At 32.2% G+C, this 16,396-nt stretch overlaps 1 long non-coding RNA gene across 1 annotated transcript in view; it reads left to right on the plus strand.

Moving 5' to 3' along the window:
- The window catches only part of LOC107869682, a 10,868-nt gene extending 5,097 nt beyond the window's left edge, over positions 1 to 5,771 (plus strand). Inside the window, exon 3 of the long non-coding RNA XR_001673900.2 lies at positions 5,509 to 5,771. This is a non-coding gene — a long non-coding RNA (uncharacterized LOC107869682). The remainder of the gene's footprint in view (positions 1 to 5,508) is intronic.
- The last annotated feature ends 10,625 nt before the right edge of the window (positions 5,772 to 16,396 follow it).

Raw genomic sequence — 16,396 nt, forward strand, 5'->3', positions numbered from 1 at the left:
TGATGACAATGTAAAATAAAGGAATTTCTAACTGGCCCAAATCTAAACAGATTGAGTCGGTCATAATTTTTTAGCCGAATTTTGCCACCTACGGATTTAAAAAAAATTCACATTGACTTCTTCTGGTTTAACAACTTAGGTTGAGTAGTATAGTTGGATAGATAAAGAGGTTACTTTGTGCTATATTTGTCCTTGCTCTGTTTCTTTTGTATTCTTAATGCAATCTTTTGTCACTTTGCAATCAACATATGTGTGTGGGAAAGTTGTCGTACTTTGTACCTCTTACTTATGGTATTAACGGATATTGTTGATTTCTATTGTTTCTTCTTCTTTTACTAATCCTTGTGCAAATTATTTTATTGTGACCCTATAGTACACTAAGTTTGTAGCATCATTAGCGTCCTTAAAGTTGAACCATAATATATTAATAATTCATCTTTCTCCTTGATTATTTTATGACTCTTCTCTCCAATTAACTATTTATCTCTACTTATTTAATCTAAATATGTTGAACTGCTCATTTTACAACTTTCTCTTTTCGGTGATAGCTAACTAAACGTCTGTGCCTACATTAAATTGTGTGGTAAGTACAACTTATTTAATTGTAAACATGACGCTTCATAACTTTTTGGGGTTATTTTATCCTTCCGTTAATAAATGCCTGTTATATTTTAAAATAAATAAACTATTTGACTAGCAGAAATATTATAATTACTTTATATGGAGTGTTTAATTAAATTTTTCTGTTATTGTTTTTCTGAAAACTTCATACAAAAAAATTTGGATCGAAAAAATACCGAGTAATAGAGGATCTAATAATGGTCATACTTTTGAAAAAATACACACCGACAAAAATGCTAGAAGACGTTAATTATATAAAACAATGTCATTTGAGAAAAAAGAAGCCCTATTGGCACGTTGACGAGCAAGAAGAAGATTAGAATTTAAAAGACAACGATTGTCTAAAAGTTCAATGAACAATGATTCGGCTACTGCATCTTCTAGCAATTCCAATTTTTCTGGTGAACAAAGATCTCATATAAGAGAGTTAACGCTCTCATCAAAAGCAGGTAAAGATAAATAGTGTCTGAAGTAATTATTACTAAAAATTTATTTATTAGTTCAAGATTAATAATAATGCTATATATTAAAAATGCTAAGTCTTCACTTGAAATTTCTCATATACAGGGTATGGTTTCATGGAATCTAGCAACTCACGTGCTAAGCCATTAGAAATGAGATACATTAAATTAAATGATGTTTCAAATTGTGAATTTTGTAAAGTCAAAAAGTTTGAATTTGAAACACCTGCATTTTGTTGTAGCAATGGTTCTATTCGATTAACTTCAAATGGAATACCAGTTGAATTGAAAAAAACTCTATCTAGAAAATACAGAGGATTCAAAACAATTTCGAACTTATGAAATAATGGTATTTATACTTTTAGGGTTCAAGGACAGATGTATCATTTCATAAATGACCTAATTTCTACAAACCAAAAAGGAAAAAAAATCTTCAATTGTATTTCTTTGATAGTGAAAATACGGTCAGAAATCGAATGGCATGTTCAAATAAATTAAATGAGTGTATCGTTATAAATTTAATGGACATATTAAAAAAATTCATATTCTATGGTTTTGAAGTCTTTAATAGATGTTCTACAACTATCTGATTTTTATATAGCCCTTACATGTGATTCTAGTTTAGATCAACGAATATATAACTTACCAACTGTATCAGAAGTTGCAGGCATATGGGTAGAGCAAGATATTAATAATACTATTTCTACACTACATTTTTGAATATATACAAAAAGTGATAAAAGTCAATTAGTAAATTATTATTATGGCTGTTATGATCCATTACAATATCCTTTATTATTTTCATATGATCAAAATGGTTGGCATTGTGGTATTAAAAAAATTAAACATCCGTCTAGCGCATCTACGCAAAAATATTGTGAGCAAAAATAATTACCAAGTGTAATGAATATGTCTTCAATTAATGTACTTCTTGATATGGAAGCTGAAGTCATGCAAAAAGGAAAACGAAAAAGAGACAATGTTTCTTGTCGTGAGTATTATTGTTACAAACTACAAATAAGAGATGATATAAATATTATCTTACACTCAGAAAGATTATTTCAACAATACATAGTAGATCAATGGATAAAAATCGAAAGTCAAAGATTAGACTTTACTTCTTTTAATCAAGACTTATTCAGAGTAGATGTATTATAAGAAATCTTTGATATTTTACGACGTGGTGAGAGAGAAGATTCAAAGATAGAAAAATAACGCATACTACCTCTTAGCTTCACAGAAGGCCCAAGGGACATGCGCAGGCGATATATAGATGTTATCGCATTAGTACAACATTTTGGAAATCCTGATATATTTTTGACTATGAAATGCATCCTTCTTGGCCCGAAATAGAAGAAAACCTTCTGCCAAGTAATGAATCACAAAACAAACTTGATTTGGTTAGTCGAGTGTTTAGAGCAAAGTTAGACGACTTGAAATATGATATACTGAAAAAATAAGTATTTGGAAAAGTGGCAGCATTTATGTATACAGTGGAGTTTCAAAAAAAAGGACTTCCACATGCTCATTTACTTATTATACTTGATGAGAATTATAAATTATTAACTCCCAAAGCATATGATCAATCCGTGTGTGTTGAGTTACCTGATGAGAAAACAAATCCCTATCTATACACACTTGTCACACAACACATGATGTATGGGCCTTGCAGTAGTTTGAATCCAACAAATTCTTGTATGAAGAAAAAAGGTTATTGTAAACATAAATATCCCAAAGAATTTGCAGAACAAACAACTAAATGAAAAAATTCATACCCAATTTGTAGAAGACGAAATGATGGAAAAAATATGAAAATTAGAGGACACTTTCTTGATAATACATGGGTTGTTCCTTATAATCCATTTTTACTCTGTAAGTTCAATTGTCATATGAATGTAGAGATTTGTTCAAACACTAAAGTTGTAAAGTACATTTATAAGTACATTTGTAAGGGACACGATAAAATAGCATTTTATATACATTCTAATGATATGAACATAGAGATAGATGAAATAAAATAATATCAATCTGCTCGGTAGGTATCACCGCCTGAAGCTGCATGGAGAATATTGTTTTTCCCATTAGTGAAATGAAATCAAGTGTGTATCATCTTCAACCACATCTTGAAGGGCAATAATTCATTTCTTTCAAAACTATAGATAGTATTAAAATTTTTTTATAGATAATCCCATGATTAAAAAGACAATGTTAACTGAGTTCTTTTTAATGAATAGATTAAAAAAAGATGCTAGAGACTTAAATTTGTTATATCACGAATTTCCAGAATATTTTGTTTGGTCAATATCAGATAAAATATGGACACGCCATAAACGCGGTCATGTTATTGATCGTGTCGTGACATGTCATCCAACCGAAGGAGAAAGATACTATCTTAGATTACTTTTAATGAATGTAAGAGGACCAAAATCATATGAAGATTTACGAACTGTAAATGGAGTATGTTACAATACCTTTAGAGAAGCAGCAAAAAAAAGAGAACTATTACTTTGTGATAATAATTTGATTGAATGCATATCTGAAGCTGCTAGTTTTCAAATACCATCCAGTTTAAGGCAATTATTTGCTATGTTGTTAATCTATTGTAATCCAACTAATCCCAGAGAATTATGGGAAATATTTGAAGACCAAATGTCCGGGGATTTCAAAAAATTATTAAACATGAATACAAGGAAAATCCACTACAAAGTTCTAAATCATATTAATGACATTCTTCACTCAATGGGCCGAGATGTTAATGAGTTTGAACTAATTTCAGAGTACATTAAAGCATCTTCAACAGCCAGAGAAGCTAAAGATGTTCATTTTGAAAGAAATATCATTGTTAGTGAACAAGATTTGTTATTGCAAAATAAATTAAATATCGAACAAAAAAAAGGCGTACGATATAATTCTTGATAGAGTATATACTCAAATAAATTAGGGGTATTCTTTATTGATGGTCCCGGTGGAACTAGAAAAAGCTTTCTTTATCGCTCTTTATTAGCTGTGGTGAGGCACAAAGGATTAATAGCTTTAGCAACTGCAAGCTCTGGGGTTACAACTTCACTTCTTCCCGGAGGTCGAACTGCTCATTCGCGATTTAAAATTTGAATTGATATTGATGAAAATTTTATTTGTAATGTTAGTAAACAAAGTTCGCTGGCATCACTAATACGAGATGCAAAACTGATTGTGTGGGTTGAAATTTCATTGGCAAAAATGAAAATGGTTGAAGCATTTGATTTGCTTTTAAGAGATCTAATGGAGATAAATACACTTTTTGGTGGCAAAGTAGTTATTTTTAGTGGTGATTTTAGACAAACTCTTCCGGTTGTTCACAGTGGAAAACAAAAAGATTCTATTCGTAAAAGTTTATTGTGCTCTGAAATTTGGAATCAGCTTGAAAAATTACAACTTACAGAGAATATGAGTGCCAAAAAGGATCCTGCATTTTGTGAATATTTAATGAGAATTAGTGATAGAAAAGGAAAGAAAAATGATCATGAAAATATTGAAATTCCTTCCTCTTTCAATATTCCATTTACTTCTGAAAAAGAATCCTTAAATCAGCTCTTTAGAGTTACTTATCCTGAATTATACACGTCATTTAAATCCTTCCTTTGTTACTTCACGGGCTATTTTAACCACAAAAAATAATTTTATTGATGAAATAAATAATATGTTGATCTCTCAATTTTGAACCGCTGAAAAATTTTACATTGCTATAGATGAAACTAATGATCCAAAAGATCAAAGTGAGTATGAAGATTTGCTACACACTTTAAATCCTGCTGGTTTGCCTCCATATAAATTAATTTTGAAGAAAAATTGTCTGATTATATTATTAAGAAATCTGAATCCTTCTGAGAGTTTATGTAATAGGACACGATTAATATGTAATGATTTCAAAACTCACGTCATTAGTTCAATAATAGATAGTGGTGATTTTAAAGATACACATGTTTTCATTCCGCGAATACCGCTTATGACATCAGAAGACGAAAAACTACCGCTTCTTTTTAAAAGGACTTAATTTTCAGCACGATTACGTTTTTCCATGACAATAAACAAAGCTCAAGAACAAACTTTAGATATTTTTGGTATATATTTATATGAGCCTGTCTTCTCTCATAGTCAATTATATGTTGCTTTATCAAGAGCCAAAAGTTCCGACAATGTTAAAGTTTTAATTAGACCATCTACCGTTAGCGACAATGATGATCACTCGACATATAATATTGTCTATGATGAAATTATTGAAAAAACTTTCTCTTGAACTTACACTATTATTTTCAAAGGTATATCTAATATATATAATTTGTTTGTTGTTTTACATTGCATTATGTTCATCAATATTTTATATTATATTAAATGTTATTGTGATAACACATCATTTGCATATTTATTTAACATACTATAATCGTAGATTGCTTGAACATGGCCGAAAGATTTTCAATCAATATGATCACACCTACAACTCAAGATTGGACATGTAAGGCTCAAGTGGTTGACAAATGCCGACCAAGGGACAACATATATGGAAACAAAAAGTATCAACTCTTGATACTTCAAGATGAAGAAGCCCTTTTACCATTCCTACGATTTCATGTTAAATATTGATGAGGGATACTTAAATATGATAGATGTGTGTTCCTTGTAGTTTTTCTATTATTCCAACAGTTACACTTGTCGTTTGTACTCCATGAATTAGAATATAAAATTTCGGTTGGAACATATTAATCATTTGATCGTCAATATCCTGATACATGATATGGTTAAACTTAGGTTCAAGTTGTGATAATATCAAATTGAACAAAGAGAAAGAAATTCCTATGGCTACTGGAGTGCTGTTTAGTTGCTTATTTCTTCAAAAAAGTGTTAATAAATACCTGACAATACAAAGTAAGCTAAGCAGATTTCTTATGAATCTATAATTTGAAATATTAGCATGTGTTATGTTATAATTGAACATTTTTATCAGAGGAGTATTTGCAAGAGTGTAGGTTTATTGTAAAAAGGGCCTTAAAAGAGCATGGAATTACCTGCGAACTCAAATTGGTAAGTCATTATAACCTTCATCTCTGTCTCTCACACACAGGAAAATCAAGTTCCGGCGATTATGTTTTGTACTGATATAACACATTTTGAAGATGTGCTTGCACCTTTCAACACATATTTGGTGTTTGTTGTGCAAGTAAAGGAACCAACTTTTGAATATAAGAGTGCACTTAATGATTACATTTGGACAATTGATAGAAGCACCACAGTTGAGCCCATTGAAAAGGTTACTCCTCTAGAAGATCCGTTACCGCAACCAACGCGGTTAACTCTTACCACATTTGACACCTTTGAGTATCAACCCAAAGAATATGAGTTTGGTATTTAAAAGTGTATTTAATTTTTTATGTATTAAAGGAAATTTAGCTACTACTATCATAATATAATTCTAATTATCTAATTATTTTAACATTTATTTCTTTTAATAATGCAAGATGTACTTTCCATTGTCATCAACGACAGCCATCCTACAAAGACAACAAGAGGAAAAAGAGTTCAGGAGTTCATTATCATGGAAGGACAGTAAGGAAATAAATCACACAACCTCCTACTTATCACTAGCATTAGTGTGTTTCTTATTTAGGTAGGTAAATAGTCTGACTCTGAAATAGATTATAGTTGGTAAAAAGTTAGTTAATCTAACAACAAAAACAACATGCCCAGTGTATTCCGATCTAACTTAAAAAAAATTATAGACAAAAAATTACTAAACTTAATAGATACAATAGGTTTTCAAATTTAGTATTACTATGACACTTTTATGTAACAATATCTAATTAGCAAATAATACTATTATGTAAGTAAACTAATGACTCTACTTCTACCTTCCCATGATGAAAACCCTAAAAAAATAGTCTTTAATGAACATGGGAATAAATTACAATTATTATGCTTTTAAATAACATAAATTTTCATTATATGCAGAAAGAAGCCAACAAAATTGGCACTTTGGGATAGTTTCTTTGATCATGATGGGGCTAAACTTTTAAATCAAACTCATACATATCCGGTCGTTCTTGCTAGAAGAGTTTCACAAGAAACCATAGGTGAAACTACAATCATTATATGTTTTTCTCTTTTAATAATACTATTACATGATGGATTTTTATTAAAAACAAACATTCTAATGCATGCAGGATCAACAAATAGATTCAATGGTTTGTCAAACAAGTTCAATACAACAATTGAGATCGATCCTCTATATCCATAGGCGGACGCATTGAAGACATGGTAATATGCATTTAACATTTTATATTTGCATCCAAAATGCTAAGTACAAACTACATCTCATTGTTACAATTATATAGGGTGAAGACAATTGAACCAGAGCTTGTTGCTTATAAGATGAAGAGTACTACTGCAGTAGGCTCTATTCTGTTGGTTCCTTTAGAGGATGAAATCATACCTGTCGCTAATATCCAAGGACAACTTTCGGTAATGATAATAATTTTGTACTTTCAATTCTCTCAAGTTATATTACACTAAATAAAAACTAAAATTGTGTCATTCTTAAATTTTTAGAGACAGATATTTTATGTCGAAGCTAAACTATCTCTTGCAAGTAAGGACCAACGCTTTTGTGTGTTACATTGCCCAAGCTGTAAGACATTATTTCCAAGATACAATGTGCAAAAGGAAATCTACTTCATAATTTTTCACCGATCCATATTGTTGACTCCCAAGTATAAATGCTTTTCAAGAACATAATTTTATTATTTATATTACTATTTAAATATAATCAATCTGATTGATCATTAGATTTAAATTACTTTTTTCTAATTTTAATAGATGCCACTTTGAAGTCATTGTTAAAGAAAATAGTGGTATTGCAACAGCTACAATTTCAGATGAAGTTGCAGAAAAAATATTGTTTTTTTCTGCAGAAGAGATTTATGAGATCACATTTGTCAAGGTACCTAAAACTTTGCCTCTTAAAAAGTCGATGCACTTCTATTTAAAATAAATAAATAAATATGTGATTTAATCTATCATTTGTTAATCAAATTAAAATATATAAATCATCTTTTGCATATACTTTTTAATGTTTATTCCATGCTTAAAATTTAAAACTTTCTATTGAATGACAATCACTTAACTTCTTCTTTGCATTGTTATTATTATTGATACCATATTTAATCAATTTTTACGCTTTCAGAAAGACATATCATCTCTTCTACACATGCAAAATAAATTCAATGGTAAAATGTTGAAAATTCAAATGAAGAGGTTATATCCAAAAAATCAGAATTCAACACCACAGTTTTCCATTTTATCTTGCTTGGAGAAAAAAGATGTGGTTCATAAATCATGGCCACCAACCACAGTTGATGTTCAGGAGCTAAAAAAATGCACAATTGAACATCTTACATCTTAGACAAGCAATTATCAAAAAACATCAAACAAATGCAGTCCATCCTCTTAGAAACATAGCATGAAAACGAGAACTTCTTCTATGGAGAAGAACTGTAAGGTAATACCATTTATTTCTCTATTAATTTTTCAATTTTAGATGCTACTTCTTTGCTTCAAATTTCTTCAGGCACCTTTTTAATTTGACTATTTCTTTAATGTAAGTGCAACTTAAATACTTTTGCTACTTTTTTTGAGGTCAATTGAAATCATCTGTGCTACTACTGGATGCCTTTTAGTTTGTAATTTTCTCCTTATATATTTTTTTTAGGGATTGACAAGATTTTATCAGCTATGATATAAGGTTAGTTTACATGCATTTTTATTTATCTGGTTCGTCGGAACAACTTCAATATATTTTGAACTATATTTCAATTTGAATCAATACATGTTGAACTTTTTTTCATTTGTACACCAACTAATAGCCGGTTGCTAATTTATGCAGGTGATTTTTTGGAGCTAACTGAATAGGTGAAAGGGTGGAGAAGATTTATTTTTTATATATTTCATATTTTAAGTCAAATTGTGGTATAATATATTGCATTCTTTTGTAAAGATCATGACTAAGTTATTTAATGTAAAGGAGAAATTAGAAAAGAAAGCCGCCAGTCAAGAAACAAAGATTCTATAGAGTTGTGGCTTCATAAAGGTATTTCTATTTTCTAAAACTATAGCAGAAAAAGGTTACCGGAACTTGACAGATGCCTATTTGAATCTCTGTACTTGTAAACCGTAATCTAAGATCAATTATTTGTTTTTTGGAAAAAGTAATTTAAGCTCATATTAGACCACTCTCTTGCAATATAATTACTTCTTAAAACCTTAATTTGTTCCTTTAGCCGATTCTCAATTTTTGCAACCACTTATTCATATTTATTTAAGTCATGCATTCTCTATCTGTGCTCTACATCTTTGTATTAGCTACCTAATGAATCATTTGATAGTTGGCATGAATCAGTTTCACAATGATGGCTTTTTTTGTAAAGCTGATTCACATTTGATTTTTTCAGCAAGGGATATCATGATCTTATTCCGGTCTGTGTATTTCTTCCTTCTTTCTGGTTCGGCATTGGTATGACATGATAGCCTGGGGCATCTGCTTTGACACTATGGTTTATTCAGTTATAATATTTCTTGAAGTTCCTTCCCTGTTAGTCTTTCTTTCTTTCTGACTGTGTCTTTCTACAATTGACTTTAAAATAACTATTATAGTATAAAAAGTATCTGTATCTTTGACCTACTATTCGAAGAGCTATATTACACTATTTATGGGTAGTGCTTACAGAAGTGTTTAGTATACACACAAACTTTATTTCAAGGATGTTACTGAAAGAAGAAGAAGGCAGTATCTCAATTCTCCAGTAGTTTTGTATAAATATTATTTCCATAGTAATCCAGATATGCTCTAACATTTTGCTATGAGCTTATTCGTTCTTGTTCACTAATTTATAGAGAAGGGCTTGGAGAGGCATATGATGGAGACATTGCTTTTACCAATTCACTTAAAACCTTTGGTGGAGGGCTTAATGATCCCATTTCTGTTATGGAGGTTTTTGTTTTACTCTCTTTACCTTTTTAGATCAAATTGTTTGCTATTTAATGTTATGCTTTGTCTTCTCTTCTTTACTTCTTTTTATAGATATTAACACCTCATCTTAGCTTCAAATATGCTTCATATCTTGATTATCAAATATCTGGTACAATTTGACTTCTCTTAAGTACCAAAGAGGGTAGAATACTAAAGAAGTTATGGCATGTGTCTAGGAATTGAAAAATTGTTTCAAATAATTCTATGATATAGTCTTGAGAATATACACATTCCTATAAATAAAATAATTTGGAATATTTTTTGATAACACAATCAGAGCACATACACTGTTTCTCTTACTATCCCAGCCTTTCTGTTGGAAGATCTTTGTAATGTTGAATGTACCATTGGATTTGTAAAGCTATACCTATATGTAAACTGAACATATGTAAAATAGTTCACCAGGTTTTGATGGATGGAATCACTTGATTGAGTTGCGATACTGCTATTGATCACTTAACTTTTTTAAAATTAGATATGGATGGGTTTGGTTAGAGTATAAAAGCTGGGAGGACTCGTTTGACTGAATATACTTATCTTTATAAGTGCATGTGATTTTGTTATTAAACAAATTTGGGGAGGTGGGGGAGTAATCCATTGTAATACTCCAAACTTTATTTAAGTCAAATCTAGTTTCTAGAAGAGTTAGCGATGACTTCCTAAATGATTAATATTTAAATCAGGTAGAATTTCCTCAACTTTGAATTTTTATCATGTAGAAAAATGAATTAGCTTTCCAATGATACCAATTTCATTCAAATCTGGTATCAAAGTAAAAAGTTATGGACATTTTACAGAGAACTGTCGGAACTGCCCAGAAGCGACGGTTAGGCCGACGGACCATCGAGCTAGCGATGGACCATCGCCCAAGCCATCGCGACTAAGGTAGTAAACCCAACTTCTGGTTAAGTATGACGGCTAAGACCGACAGATCGTCGAGCTAGTGATGGACCATCACCCAAACCATTACAGATGAGGCAGAAAGTTCAGGTTCTGGCCAAGTGCGACGGTCAGGACTGACGGACCGTCGAGCCAGCGATGGACCATCGACCAAACCATCGCCACTTTCGATCAATGATTTTATGTCATTTATAAAAGGGTATTTGGGTCTTTTTTCTCCCATTTTGACCCCTAATTATACCAGACCAGAGCTCATAACTTCATTATTCCTCCACAACACCAAATTAGGGTTTTTATCAAAGATCAATCCTCAAGAACAAGAAACCCGAGGTATCTAATCCCAAGTCAAGAATTCAAGCTTTCCTCCACCAATCTTCAAGAAATCATCCACCCAGGTATGTTTAGTAGTGATTCATGGGTTCCTTTCACCCATAAAGCTCAAGAATCCTATTTTAAAATCATAAATTGTGAAACCCGTGTTGAGGATTAATTATAATCATATTTATGTTGTTGTGCGACTTCCAAGTTGGAAGCTTTAATATGTTTTCATGAAATTTTGTTAATGTATGGATTAAAATCAGTGAAATTAAGTTGAATGAAGGAACTTGATGTATTAATTTGATGTTCATGCTTAAGCCCTAAGTTATGCATACTAGATGTCTGATAAAATGCCTAAGAGCGTAAGATTTATGATTATTAACTCAATAAGGCCTAAATGATGAATCCATGCTTTATCTTATATTTCAAAATAACTCTCATGCTATTGTGATGTGTTGAAATTGTTTGATGGAATGCCCATGAGACTAGAATTGTGTAACCATGATATATTTGAATGCATTCCCATTCATGTGCAAAAGTATGAGAACCAAGTGCTTCATGAAACTCCCAAGTGATTGTATTATGAATTATTGATTATGGTCATGTGTTCAATAAGTGTCATGTCTTGTTAGTTTTATGCTATCGAGTTCTGGGGGTACTTGTACCCGATAATTTAGCTATATGCCTAGAGCCAGTGTCAGTTTCATGATAATCTCAGTCAAGCCATGACCAGTAGAATTTAATTAGTTATATGACTCAAGAAAACTTAGTAAATTCAGTATCAGTTCAGTAGCCTCAGTAATCTCAGTAATCTCAGTCAGTTATCATATCTCAATAATATTCCATCAGTCAATGGAATTCAGTGAACTTAGTCCAGTTTAGTCCAGTATATTCAGTTCAGTGTCTATTCAGATGGGAGTAGGATTCAGCGTTGAGTGAGCCCAAGGTTGGGAACTCACCTGTTAGTAGCGGGTGTGATTCTTAGAAGCAATCTTTGCACTCCAAAACTACATAGCCAACATAGATTAAGACGTCAAACCTGCTGGATGAGGGTAGATGAAGTGGCTTAACCTGTTAGATGAGGTTCCTCCATTCTTATTAGAGTACCTATTAGATGAGGGTCACTCACAGCTTGTCCTTACCAGTGGCATAGTATTGACACCCTTCTAATTATGGTTATAGATTGGACCCCAACTTAGCTATAGTAGCTTATTAGGGTCATATCGGTTAAAAGACTACTTCCCACAGTCTTTGTCTCAGGTATCAATAATAGAACTCTGATAGTTCTATAGAATTCAAGACTGTCAGATATAGTCACACAGTACAGTACAAAACTCAGCTAGTTCCATCAGAATCTAGACTGTCAGATACGGTTACTAAGTATCAGTTACATTAGTTATCAGTAACTCATGATATCAGTATTCAAACTCAATAGTCAGTATTATCATGAATTCAGTAATAGTTACTTATTCATGCATGTATTTTCACATTTATGTTATACAGTCAGTTAGTATTGTTCATGCATATGAACCCTTTGCATTCAGCCTACCTTACTAGAATACCAGTACATTCAATCATACTGACGTATTTGCACTGTGAGATTTTATATCATAGGTTCAGAAGTACGAGCTCTAGAACATCAGTAGCATTCCAGTTTCAGCAGTTAGAGTCAGCAGTGAGTCCTCATCATTTGAGGATGTTATGATTTGATTACTTCACTTCTACAATACTTAGTTTATTTCAGTAATTGGAGTTAGTTGGGGACATATCCCATCAACTCCTTAGTCAGACAGTACAATGTTAGAGGCTTTTAGACTATAGTATGTTCAGACAATTATGTTAGTCGTTTTGGTATTGATATACCCTTATTTTAGATGATGTGTTTTATTAGATATTTGAACCTTATGGCCTTTCAGCCTTTTATTCCATATTTATACAGTACATTATGCAGTGTTCAGGTACAGATATCAGTCATGGGTTAGCTTGTGGTCCTTCAGGGTCACGGTCACCGTGTAGCATTTCGGGTACCAGATTCAGGGCGTTACACCCGTATACATTGTTTGTATAGACAACTTAGAAAAGGGAGCTCTTTTGTTTGTGATAATATTGTACAGAAGCTATAACTTATATGGCATGGAGGATCACTGGATTACTAACACAATAATAATACTACGAGGTTGGAGTCTGGAGATCCATCAGAAACCATTGGCCTATTAGGTAGAGAGGCTGTTTTTGATAGAAGAAATTTGAGAATATTTTTCTTTCCTATCTTTCTATGAATATGAATGGTGCACTTCTTCTTTTACCTAAAGATATAATCTTTTGATATACGCATTTGAAGTTGGTACTTATGTGGATGTAGATGGTCTTTAGCTGGTAATGTATTCGTACTTGTGTACATTGATGTAAGCACTTTGTATAATATATTGGCGGGCAAGAATTTTTCCCAGATCATGGTTTTACATGGTGGTTACTTTTTCACATCCTGCTTGGTTACTTTAGTTTTAGTCATTAGTTGTGATATCGAAGATCTGTATATAGTAGTAAAGTTGATATCTATAGTTGCCTCAACATTTTTCTTATACTTTTCTTTAGTGCAACTACTCACAAAATATTGATGCATTTGTATATGTGATTTTATCACAAAAAATTCTTTTGTTATGGTTCAGGCTAATATGGTAGTTACTTTACAGTTCATTATTTATGCATTTCAGCCGTAATAAGTTATGAACTTTTATTTTGTTTCAGGCAGTATTTTGTTGACATGGATGATACTGTCCCCAAAAAGGTGAGTCTTGCTTCTTAAATTGTTCCATGGGTCTAAAATTCTCTGTAAACAAAAGATTGTTATACCCTAAAAAATGTTCAGTGTTCAGTTGAAATACTAAGAAAAATTATATTTAGCCCAAAGTTTGTACATTAATATTTAATGTCAAAGAAAAAATAAACCCCTATTGTAAATGTCAATCCTGTTTTGAAGTTGTAAAATGTCTCACGTGGACCCCACAATTTTCTTCATAACTTTCGATAAATGTCTTTTGTGAGTTCTAATACACAATATCATTTCTATTCTTTTTATAAGTGGTAAAATTTCAGTTTTATTTTACTCAAATGAAATTTCCACGGGTAAGTATGAATTAAAAATTTTAATGCCAAAAAAAGAAAAATCATTTTTTGTAAATGTCAATCATATTCCAAAGTTGTACAATATCTTATGTGGACACCACAATTTCCTTCACAACTTTCAATAAATATTTTGTGTGAGTTATAATACACATGTAACGCCTCGATTTTCCTGAACCGAAACACTACATGGTGCTCATGACCCCGAAGGACCACAAGCTAGCCGATGACTGATATCTGTACCTGTAAACTGCATAATATCTCATAAAATATATGGAAACATGAACTAGAAGTCCATAAGGTTCAATACTAATACATATTTGAAAAATATGGTATAACAATACCAAAAAGAAACATAAATACTGAAGTCTGAACATCTAATCTGACATCTAGTCCGAAAGCCTCTAACTGAACTGAATAAGGAGTTGATGGGATATGTCCCCAACTAACTCCAACTACTGAAATAAAGTGAAAACTGAAATAGAAATAAAATCATCATGTCCTCGAAGGATGAGGACTTACGTCTAACTCTGACTGCTGATCCTTGAATACTACTGATTTGGAGCTCATGCCTTTGAACCTATGGTGTAACATAAGAGAAAACACCATAGCGCAAATGCGTCAGTACGTTTGATTGTACTGCATATACGAGTAAGGTAGGCTAAATGCAAAGGGTTATATGCATGGACAATACTGACTGATATGAACGTGAGAGTACATACATGCATACGTAATTGTAACTGAACTCGTGGAGATACTGACTACTGAGTCTGAATACTAACAACATGAGTGTACTGATAATGAGATTCTGAAAGACTGAGGTTACTGATATTGATATGTAAATCACTAATAAGTGATGGATCTGATATTGTATTACTGAATACTGGGAGACTAATACTATATTACTGATAAAGGAATGATTGTTTCTGACAGTTTGAATTATAAAGAACTGGTCTGATTGACTATATCTGACAGTCCTAAAGCTGAGTACTGATAGCATGAGTTCTGATAACTTTTGTGATTGATAGCATAAGTGACTGTATCTGACAGTCCATAAATCTAAAGGAAACTATCTGAGTTCCATTCTATTTCTGAGTTAATGGTATTTGACAGTCCTGATATACTGAAATCTGAAGAACTATCTGAGTTCTTTACTAAGATTGGGTAGCAATAGCTGACAGTCCTGAAATCTATAACTGAAACTGTGGAAACTAGTTATCTAATCGATATGCCCCAAATACTCTATAATAGCTAAGCTGGGGTCCAATCTCTGCCCCGACTGGAAGGGTGTCAATACCACGCCACTGGTAAGGACAGCTGTGAGAACCCTATACTAGAAGGTACTCAATGAGAATGGTGGAAACCCTAAACTGATGGGTTAAGCCACCTCATCAACCCTAATCTGACGGGTTAAGATGTCTCAACCTACGCTGGCTACGTAGTTCTGGAACACAAGGATGACTACTAAGAATTACATCCTGAATTGGCGGGTGAGTTCCCATCCTTGGGTTCACTCGGTGCTAACTTCTACTCCTATCTGAAGAACACTGAACTGAATAACTAAGCTGAACAAAATAACTGAACTGAACTGATGAGCTGAACTGATACTGATTAACTGGACTGATACTAGTGGTATTGTTTAGCAGAGCTAAACTAAGTTTACTGGATTCCAATGACTGACGGAATGTACTGAGTTTTGAGGACTGGTTGAGAGTATTGAAGTTACTGAGATTGACTGTGAATACTGAGGTTTGCTGAGGTTACTAAGCACTGAGATTACTGAGATTACTGGACTACTGAGATTTTGAGTTTTCCTGAGTCACATGACTGACTAAATTCTATAGATCATGGCTTGACTGAGAGTATCGTGAAAACATTACATGGCTCTAGGAACACAGCTATATTTTTCGGGTACAAG

Source organism: Capsicum annuum, unplaced genomic scaffold (assembly GCF_002878395.1).
Source record: "Capsicum annuum cultivar UCD-10X-F1 unplaced genomic scaffold, UCD10Xv1.1 ctg3652, whole genome shotgun sequence".
Taxonomy (NCBI): Eukaryota; Viridiplantae; Streptophyta; class Magnoliopsida; order Solanales; family Solanaceae; genus Capsicum; species Capsicum annuum.